Below are 12,115 nucleotides of genomic sequence, written 5' to 3'. Positions count from 1 at the left end.
TCTCTCTCTCTCTATATATATATATATATATATATATACACACATACATACATACATATACATATATATAGTTAATTATAAAAATAAAGAAAAGTTTAAAAAAAAAATCATCTGATCTACTTAAATGGTTATTAATAATATTTTTCAAAATTTATCAACTTATAAATAAATAAATAATCCATGATCATGAAAGAAGTAAATATCAGTAAAAAGAATTAATCAAGTTCTAATTTTTGTTATTAACAATTTAAAAAGGCAGTGAAAAATTTTTAAAATAAGTAACTAAACAAAATTTATTGGTATATAAATAATTATACAGATTAAGGCATAAGAGTTTTTGTATTTTCTTTTTTTTTTTTTTTTTGCCTTTTTTTCTCTCTTTTTATCACATTTTTCGTGCTTAGCCTCTTTTTTTTTCTCTCTCTCTCTCTCTCTTGTTTTTTTTTTTTCTTGCCTCCTCTTTCTCTCCAAGGCTGCTACTCTACTCTAAATCGTTAAATCCCCTCTTGTGACCTCTATCCTCCTTTGAAACTTGTCTTTCTTCATGATGAATTTTAAGATTTCAAATGAGAGGTCCATCCATACATCACGTTTACAATTCTGGTTACAAAGCCCAACGTCATTATCACCAAATTTATTTCACTGTAAGAAGCTCAAATTAAAAAATTAGTCTTGCAAGCTTGGCTATCTATTTGATGGCTCTTAGCTCTAGTCTTTACTTGAAATTGAATTAGTTATATTCTATTATTGCCGGGTTCTAATCAAAAGAAATAAAAGTATACAAAAAATAACAATAGAACGGGGGAGATAGTAGGAGATGGAGATGTTGAATCTCATAGTAATGGCGGAGATACTAGGAAATGGAGAGCTAACGTTAATGGATCGTCAAAGTGTCTTTTAAATATATTTTCAGGGGAGCTTTTGCATTTTGCACCCAATAAATTGATGACAATGGCCAATTATCATAGTTCATTATTATTCAATAGAATTAAAGAAAATTATCATCAATAATTAATATAGTAAATATAATTACAACCATTAATAGTTTTTTTGGTACTAAGAAACATTAAAAGTTTGTTGATATTTTCTTTCCAAAAAATAAATATTGCCCATGTTCAACAAGTTTTTTTTTTTTAATTTTTCATATAATTATAGGTTAATTTAAAGTTAAATTATCTCCCAAGAAATTAAAACACCAATATCACACTCTAACATTTCCTTTAACAAAATAATCTTGCAAAAAAAAAATCATCTATCTTGGTATGATCTAACAATAAAATACAAAGAATTGGTAGGACTTTAAGAAAAAAAAACTTCAGAATACAATATCTGGATTAAAAAAAAAAAAAAAAAAACTCCATGGATTATATTTTTTAGTGCGTAAAGAAGTCTTCATGTCTTGTGTTTTCGCATCCTTGTGCGGTTGCAAAGCTTGACCTTGTTACCTTGAAAGAAAACGAATTGGATGACATTCTGAACCCCCTTAATTTGGAAACCATGTTCATTCCCCTTGCATCCCCTTTGCAGCTGCTATTTCCTTTTTAATTTAGATTTTTACCAGCAACAGAGCATTGGACACTTCGGTCTAAAAAATCGTCTAAACCTGGTAACCATTTGAAGATGTATCACCTCACAAATGAGAGTAGAGTTAAAAAGGAGACTTTAATTGTTAACTATATACCAATCAAAATCAAGGTCAATGATTCCAAGGTTTCCAAATTTGAAGGATTCTCTAGGAAGAATTTGAAGTGAGAGCTCTCTTGAGATGACTAGAAGGACTATGGTCATTCCCATCCCTCGAAATCATGGTGTTGGCTAGCTCCACCAAATGCATAGATGTGGCTATGCAACCTCGATCAATTGGTTGGTGTTGGCAACCAGGCAACCCTTTCAATCAACAAAATGAACTTTTTCGGTGTTGGCAACAAAAAAGAGAAAAAAAAAAAAAAAAACCAAAATCAGAGATCTTCAGAAGTCATAAGACTGCAAATTTCACTACTCATTATAAGTCATTAAAGATATGTTTGTTAAAAAAAATTAAGAGAAAATAAAACAGATGACTGAAAAAATAAGAAGAGATATAACTTTATATACTTTTTTTTGGTAAAAAAGGAATCAAAGGAAGAAAGAAATTACATGAAAAAATGGAACATCTCTATTTTTTTTCATGTAGTTTAGAGAATCGTACATCTCTTTTCCATGTTTGCCTATCGAGAAATATTTACCTTCCTGGAGAAGTAGGATCATTTCCTGTCTTTCTGAATTGCCATAAACAACAATCAAATGTAACAATATGTATGTAAGAATTTTGTAATCCACAATCATTTTAAGATCACTAAGGGGAAAGTTTGAACTCTTGCATTTTTTTTCATCATACAAATCTTGTCCATGCCCATACTTTGCCCTAAAATTGTGTTTATACAGACACTGAAAAATAAGTACTGTATCTTCTCATACTATTAAGAAGATTTTCTTTAAATAACTTATAATGTATGGAGATTTTTGCAAGATAATTTATGAAATAGCAATTATCATGAATAAGGTGATAATTTTAAAAGATTTTGTTAGATAACTTACAAAATATTTGATTATGTCTTTTTATACATTTTCTATATTTTTAAGTATATAATAAATATTTTGACCTTAATAAGATAAATTATTAAAATTTCTAAATAAATACATAAATTCTATAAGATCATTTTGACCAATTTAACTAATCATCTTATATTCTATAAGATAAATATTATATGCATCAAGTACAAACTTTTTCCAAATAATAATTTCGTGGTTTGAAGTTAGAATTCGTATTGGTTTCTTATGGGCCAATAAGAAAATATATAAACTAGTTTTTTTTAAAGAAGATAAATTATTAAAACTTTTAAATAAATAAATTCTATAAGATACCATTATGACCAATTTAACTAATCATCTTATATTCTATAAGATAAATTATTATATGCACTAAGTACAAACTTTTTCTAAGCAATAATTTCATGGTCTGAAGTGAAAATTTGTATTGTTTTCTTATGGGCCAATGAGAATATATATGTAGTTTTTTTTTTAATGAGAATATAAGAAATTTAAAATCATAAGTATTGCATCAATATAAAAAAATAATGAATTAAATTATATAATCAAATCAATCAATGAATCAATGTATAACTTTGTTTTTATTAAATCAAATAAGTTTTATTAACAGATAAGACGAGTACAGATGATAGAAGAAATCTCTTGATCAAGATACATCAAAGAACATTCTAGGTTCTAAAATCAGAGACCATAGACGACCTCATAACTTCAATTTACCACTGAACAATAAACATGTCGTATTAAAAATAATAACAATAAAAAAGAAAAAAAAAAAAAAGAGGGTACCCTGATGTAGTACATTCTAGAAAACAGCACTTTAATGGGGTAGACTCTTAATAAGGAAGGAGACATGACAATACAGTCCACTGTCACAATTTTCTTCTCAAAACATCCCATGAAACCTGGAATGCTACCTTCCTTTCCTCGACTTCGTCCATCCTCAAGTTACTTTCATTTACCATATTATCAAGTTGCTAGATCTTCTCTTCCATAGTCCCAATGCTAGTATTAATGTCACCATAAGACCTGTTTACTGCTTTACTCTAACTCATCGGAAAATAACTTTAGTGAACTCATTATCTATAAACAAACAAATGGCATCTCTGCCACATATTATTCCATTCTATTTAGACTCTCTCAATACAACCCAACTTTAACACCCAATAATTCAAGAAATTGAAAGGCCTAGGCCCCCAATCAACTGATTCGGACTAGAAATACTGATTTGTTCACACCTTTTTGGCATCCATCTCTAGACTGATTGAATCATTCTGGTGAGCCAAACCTTTCTCAATCAAAATTAGTATATATTGAGATTTAAATTTAAATTTATTAGATGTTATTTTTAAAAAATAATTGCATTGGACTAAATTTTAAGTTCAAAATTAATACTTTTTTATATGAAGAAACAAAGATAAAACAACAAGAACAGAGATATTTTATAATTTACACTATAACATTGCTTACCACAGAATAACTAATCCAGATGATCAATTTTACACGTATAAGCTCTTTGCATAGCTTATACAAATGAATTACAACTCAAGGTCCCAACAATTTGTGTGGAATTTCGGATGAAACTATTTACTGTTTTAGAGAGAATCCGACATGAAGTTAAACCACATTATATCATATATCTCAGTAAAGAAACTTAGGCTTAGCTTAGCTTCCTACCCATCTTAAGAGGATTCACGTCTAAAATTCAAATCCTCACCCCCTCTTTTACCTCTTCATTACATATATCTGCCATAAAGGAAACGAAAAATGCTTTCCATTAACCCATTTCTGGTTGCCGATGTACCATCTGAATTGCCACGAACAACGATCAAAAGCACAAATATATAAATTATCTTATAATCAATGGCCATTTCAAGAAATTTGTTAAGCAAGAATTGAAGTTTACATCTTCTTATCCAGCTCAAAATGTTGTCAATATAGAGAGTGTTGGCTAGAAATCATGTTTTATAGGCGTTGAGAATATACAGATATAGTCACAAGATCTGAGAAGATTTTCGCAAGATCACTTACCAAAAATGATGATTATTTCAAGATAACTTATCAAAAATGGCATTTCCATTAATGCATCTCCCAAGCAAACCAAAAATCTTATATACGGATTTTTACCAGCAACAAAGCATTCAACAGTTTGGGCCTTGAAAATCTACTTGACCTGGCAAATGGCAACTATCACCTCACAAATGAAACACCTTGACCTCCAAGTGTTTGTTATACATGTATAATACAATAAACGGACTATTGTTTATTATACATATATACTTAAACGTGCTAATTAGTCGCAACAATTATGAGTCAGCTTTTAGAAATCTTTGTACATATTTTTTTAGAGTGAGTATTGGAGAATATCTCACGATCTGCCTAATGTCTTCAAGTCGATCATGTCCAGAAAACATTAGAAGGTGTCAAACCTGAATAGTAAAGTATTAACTATTGCATGTAGTTATCTTACTTCATACAAGTTTAGTTAGTGAAGCATAAACCCATACGAATGGAAATTAAGCAAACGTATAATACAAGGTAATGCTGAACCTGAATTCTGGGAGGTTGTGAAGAGAATTAGCTGGTGTTGAGATATTTAGTTCGAAATTATGTAAGGTTGTAATAATATTTTAATTTAAAATTTAATTTAAACAAACTAATATATATATAATTGCAAACATCAGGTAAAAAATCACTTGCATAATAATAAAGGAATCAATGAAATTATTTCTTACGAAGAATTTGTTGTCGAGTCTATCCGCATAATATCCACACCCAAATACTTATTACCACTTGTATATGTGCGTGCTACTTTTTCTGCTTGGAAATTTTTTTGTATAGCAAAGATCAAATTCTTAAATTTTTTTTTTTAATTAGACAGTATCAAAAGAGAATAGTTATTATCTATGTCAAATTAGAGCCTAGAAAATAATTATTTTTTCCTCTCTTTTCTTTTCATTTTTTTTCTGAAATTTCTTTTGAAATGTTTTGATTTCTTTATACCTATTTGATATTTCGCTTTTAATACAAAAATGAAAGTCTAGATCCAATATATGAAGAGTCCAAGTAAATCAATTTCAAAATCAAAATCTCTTATTTGTTTTATCTATTCCCTTTTTAAACATGATTTCACTTATTTTTATGCTCTTAATTTTATTTCAAAATTAGTAAAAGAAATATTCTTTGTAGAGCACATATTCTAACAGATGGCTTCTAAGAAGAAGACTGAAAAAGTCAAAATCCCACTTGGTCCATTCGTGTTTTCAACATGATGAAATTCTGGACCGATTGAATCCTCTGTTTTTAGTCGCAACATTTTTTATTTTTTTTTTGCTGGTTCATGATAGAATTTTACTACTGAAATCAGTCATAAAAAGACTGGGATCCAAGCACAAGGATCACACTACAACAAGACCATGCATTAGAGACACCAGCACCTCTACAGCCAGGCAACAAATAAGTCATTTCGATTCACCCCATTCTTGCCATTCAATCAGCAAAATGATTTGCTTCCCCGTACGAGTCGAAGAAACATTTCATTGAAGTTAGTCCCATCTCTCGAAGGCCTTGTATCATTGAAGGTAACCCAATCCTCTGTGCTTAGCCGCGACAATCATGGGTCAGCTTTCAAAACATTTAGACATGGTTTTCTTTCGCATCCGGATAGCATTTCAACACATGCCTGATAATTATGGTTCCATCAACACGGTACATACGTTAGATGAAAAAAAAATGATACAAAGAAAAAAAGAGAATAATGTTTATCACATACGAAAATTTAGTAATTTGATAGATATTTTCAAAATTAAATAAATGATATACAAATGGCATTCAGCTCCAACATTTATAGAAGCTTCATTTGGATGGTCGATAGGTTCAATCCCAAAACGACGTGATAATAATTGACAGACCATTTTCCAAATTAAACAAATATATATGGAATTTATGAAGAAAATTTATAGCAGAATGCAAATATGTTATGGCTAAGTCATATAAGACCTTAACGCTAGCAGTGAATAAAAGTAAGAAAGGAAATGGCAAATGAAGGAATGGAAGATCTCTATTTTTTTCTCTTCAATAATGAAAATTTCAAATGAAAGATTTCTTTTCTTTTTTTTTTACGTTGGCCGAAGAAACATTTACCTTAGCATTGAAGCTAATTCATTTTCGATTTCATTGAATTGCCATGAACAACAATCAAATACAGCAATGTGCAAATGAGAATTTTTGTCATCCCCCAACCATTTTAAGATCACCCAGAGGAAAAATTTTAACTCTAGCTTTTTCTCATTACAAATTTTGTTCATGTCCATACTACGGCTGGAAAATGTGTTTATATAGGCATTGAAAAATAAATATTACTACATATTCTCACTATTTTAAGAAATTTTTTTTTAAACAACTTATGATACATGACGATTTTTGTCAGATAACTTACGAAATATAGTGATTTGATAAATATGGTGATAATTTTAAAAGATTTTGTCAAATAACTTACTAAATATAATCGATTATGTCCTTTTATGCATTTTATTGTCGGAGTAGAGATCCACTTAAGTTTTACATTCTTTTTTGATCTTTGGATCAAAATTAAATCCATAATTAATTTAGATCAAAATAATATTTTTAATCATAGATTTTTTTATCCAAATTAAAAAATAGTGTAAAATTTATATTGATGTAAGTGGATCTCTTCTCTTTTTAAAATATATAATGAAATTTTCCAGCTAAATGAAGAAATTCCTTAGGATGTTATTTTGAACAATTTTTTTTTTTTTACAAAACAGGTCATAACTTGGAAATAGAAAATGAAATTGTAAATATTGGAATTTGAATCCCAAACTTATTAAGTGCCGCATTTTTAAATGATTATATAAACCAACTAAATTAAGTTTCGGATTTTTATTTTGACCAATTTATCGAATCCTACTACATTTGTTGGCGCCTATATTGATCAAGTACAAATTTTTTCCAAGTATTTTGTCGTGTGAAACTTTGTAATATTCACGAAAAAAGTTATAAAAGTAAAGCCTAATTGTAAGATTGTTTACATTTTAAGGTTTATAGTCAAAATATAAGTAAATGCGGTTAATTGTACCCTAAAATAGGAGTGTTCAAAGTTTAGTTTTAACTAAATTAATAGACTGAATCAATTTAATTCAGTTAATCAATTGGTCACTAAATTAATTTTAGTTAATTATCAAAAATGGTTTTAGAAAAATTTCGGTTTTCAATTAGTTTAGTTTGAAAACTGAATTATTCAAAATTTTAACTGAAATATAATAAAATCTAGTATAGATACCTAATTTTGTTCGAAATGATTTATTCATGTTCAATGACAATTTAGGTTCAAGTGTATCAATTTTGACCAATTTGAGGATTTTAGTTTCATATTCAAATTCAAGCTCGCTTTTGCATTAATTGAGGCCCAACATGGTTAGATGTAATTTTAAGGGCCATCACATAGCACATTCTAGAGCCCACTTAGAAAGCCTAAACAAGGAACCATGATTATGTTGATGGACCCAAGCATGGGCCTAAAACAATAAATGAAGAAGAAATAGAAAGGGCCTTTGTTACATAGCTAAATATGGTCAGATTATTAAAACCCAAACCAAAAAAAAAGGAAAAAAATGAAGGTAGAAAACAATAAAAGCCTAAAACTAAACAACATAAAGCAAAACATGACCTAGCTAAACCAAAGAAAAGAGAAAGAAACCCATTCACATAAATGCATGCACATTCAATTGGAAATAAGTTGGTGGCCTACTACACCAAAACAAGTCAGGACTACAAAATACAAACAAAGCTAAACGATTTGTGAAAAAACAAAAAAAAAAAAGTCATCTGTGTAAAAAGAAAACAAATGAGACAAAGTTTACAAATAGGGAAAGGAAGCTAGTGGCAAGATTAAAAAAAAAAAAACAAAACAAAACCAAAAAAACTAAAGGACAATGAGAAAATGGCTCTCAAGCAATATAAAAACCAAGTGCTTTTGGAGATAGAGGGAGAGAAAAACAAAAAAAAAAAAAGAAAAAAATTTGGAAGAGGAGATTTTCAAGTAAAAAAACAAAATAAGAAAAAAAGGTTTTGAGAAATTAGAAAAATAAAAAAGCTCTGAGAGGAGTAAATAAAAAACGAGAGAGCAAAAATAAAAATTAAGCTAAGAGTTTCATTTATAGCTAAAAAACAATCCGTCTAGGCACTATAGAAGGAAAAATGACAAGAAAAAAATAGGATCTTGCTTAGCCTAAATGAAGGAAAGCTTGGCCAGAAATAAGAGAAGCCTGAACTGGAGAAGAATAGTAAGATTTTTTCTTTTTTGGACATCCCATGTACTTTTCATGTGAAGTTTTAAATTTAGACATGAATGTTTCTAATTTCACACATTGGGCTATAAGTCTACTATTTAATGTTGAAAGTTATTAGCAAAAAAAAAAACTTGTCATGTGTCATCTAAACAAAGGATAATGGTAGTATGCATAAGGAGATTTTAAAGCTTGATACTTTCTTCTCTTGTTAGCTCTTTTGTGTATGTTTAGAATTGTAAAAGCATATGTGGTTGTCAACTAAACTTCAAGTTTTTTTTCTTCCTTCTACGTGATGATTGTTTGTGTGATTATTGAGTCCAACAATAGCATAGTATTTAAAATAGGGATTAAGTTCAAATGGTATTTAGGTTTCGACTTCTGGTTTTGGTCTCAATTTTTATTCTCTTTTATTTCGATTTGGGCTTTGTTTATATAACAAAAGAAAAAAAATTTCTATTTTAGCAAAAAATATGGAAATAGTTAAAGCTTATTTGTTTTTATTTATTTTTTCAATTTTTTGGTTTAACTTGTTTCATTCATATAAGCTAAGCTATTTTTCATTTTGTGCATGATTTTGACTTTCTTACATGGAGTTTGTTTGTTCTTGTAGTTTACATCCATTTGGGGAACTTGCTAAAAAAAATAAGTTTTAGTTAAAAGAAGGGCTTTGTTCCATTCCTTTTTCACTATCCTTAAGAGTTTGGGTTTAAAGTTTTCTAACATAAAAAAATGACGGTGGTTTCGGGACAAGCTTAAGACTTTGGTTTTGTATTCTTATATAGGAAAGCTTTAAGTTTAATATTGTTAAGTATAAAACTTAAAATCAATTGACAATAAATGGAGATGATCAATTTGAATATAAGATTATGAGAAATTAGATATTTGTTATATGTAAGATAACATTACTTTAACAGGCTCCCATCACATGTAGGTAAAAGTGAAAGAAGCTTATCACATGATAAATTTAAAAAAGGCAATAAAAGAAAATCTTGACTCTTTACCATGTTAAGCATTTAACTTAAAATTAATTGATAATAAGTAGAAAATGTCCAACTTGAATATGAGATTACAAGAAATTATATATTTATTAGATGTGGGATAACACTATTTAACAAACCCCCATTATGTGTAAGTGGAGATGGAAGAAACTTATCACGTGATAAATTTGGAAAAGGCAACAAAAGAAATTATGACTTTAATACCATATTAAGCATCCAATTTAAAATAATTGATAGTAAGTGGAAGGCTTTAATTTGAATATAACACTATAGAAAATTGAATATTTATAATATGTAAGATAACATCACTTTAAAAAATATAGGATTTCCAAGCTCTGTGAAAGGAAAAAAGAAAGAACCTTTATATTTTTTATAAAAAAAAATCTAGAAACTTTCAAAACCAAAAAAATATAAAGGAGTTTTGAGGAGTAAAAGTTGTTTTCCTTAAAAAGAGTTTCCATTTTGTTGTGATTTACCACCAAATTACATCTTTTGGTTTATGTTTCTCTAGCTTACGATCAAAAGAAGTTTTCTTAAAATCGAAAGCCATATATAAGCATATGAAAGACAAAAGTCATAAAGGTTAAGTTTTTTATCCAGTTTTGTTCTTTGTTATTGTGGAGACTCAACACGCTATTTAGGCTTGAACTCTTTTTTTTTTTTTTGACATCGCAAGGAGATATTTTCTTAGGAAGAATAAAACACTTTTAAAGCAAAAAACAAAAGGTGTTTAAGAAGCTTCAAAGCTCCAATACTGACTTTGGATGTAATTTCAATTTTGTTCTTTTCTTGTTTTTCTACATGTGTTTTGTTTATGGGAATTTCAAAGCTTCATCCCTCATGTTTGACTACATGAGGGCTTTTAGGGAGATAAGTAGTATTGTATGCAGCTAGGAGCTTAGAACTTCATCCATGTTGACTTTTTTTTTTTTTTACATATGTTGTTTATAGAGAAAAAAGCTTAAGTATTTATAGATTTAGATTTCTTTTGCATAATGGTTATTTAAGGGGTGAAGAAAGCTTTACGCGTTCACAGCATCTTTTACATGATGGTTAGTTGTGAAGATGGGGGAAGCTCTACATGTTTATTGCTTTTTCACATATGGGCCATTCATGAAAAAAAAAAAAAGTTCAAAGCTTAGCCTTTATTTGAAGACCTACTGCCCATGTTTTCTGTTTTGGGCTTGATAAACATTGATTTTGGATGGCCCGATAAACTTGTTCTTTTTATGCCCACGCACATTTCTTTGGTGTCACTTAAGTTTAATAACAATTTCAGTTTCATGACATTATTAATTTTCGTGTTGGTTGGGTTCCTAAACTTATTTTAATTTGATGCAATTTAATCTTTTATACTTTTAATACAATTTATTTTCCATACATTTTGGATTTATGTAAAACAAAAAATAGTAATAAAATTGGAAACCTGCTTAACTATTGAAGATAATCTAAATCATGTTTTTGAAGGATTAATCTCTTTAAATTCTGTCTAGATATTAAAAAATTAGAAAGAATTTTCTTTAACAAAAAAAATAATAAAAAAATAAAAAGAGTAAAATTGGCTAGTAATTTCAACAGCATAATTTATGGCATATTGCATTCATTTCATGGCATTTATTTTCCTTATTTTTTTTATTTAAATATTATTATCATGTGAATATTTTTATAATATTTTGTTACCATATTCACTGTATATGCTATTAATTGTCCCTTAATTACGTAATATTTTATAAATATTTTTATTTCCAAAAAATGATCTTGAAAATCCTACCTAGATATTAGAAGGAATCTAAATTATGTTTTGAAGGATTAATTTCAAATTTCACCTAGATATTGAGGAATTAAAAGGAATTTTTCTTTACAAGAATAAACAAAATATGAAATTTATTTTGTTCTTAATTTTCTTTTTTTTTAAAAATAATATAATAATAATAACAATAAGGATAATAATTATAATAAGACAAATGCATGTAAGATAAGTCAATTTGATTAATTGCTTGTATTTCCATCATTTATTTATTTCTTGCTACATTATGATTTGAAATAAAAAAATGTGTGAATTAGTAAATGATAATTTTGAAAATTATTTTTTATAAAAAAAAAAAAGGTTGATATTTTTACATGAAAATAATCGTTGAAATCCTGCCTAGACATTGGAGGGTTTTTCAATAATTACTTTTTACGAAGGAATATTACACTAAATTTCAAAGAATATCATGT

The sequence above is a fragment of the Durio zibethinus genome, chromosome 15 (assembly GCF_047325235.1).
Source record: "Durio zibethinus cultivar Kanyao isolate XHJ-2024 chromosome 15, ASM4732523v1, whole genome shotgun sequence".
NCBI lineage: Eukaryota > Viridiplantae > Streptophyta > Magnoliopsida > Malvales > Malvaceae > Durio > Durio zibethinus.
This window is presented reverse-complemented; position numbering follows the sequence as displayed.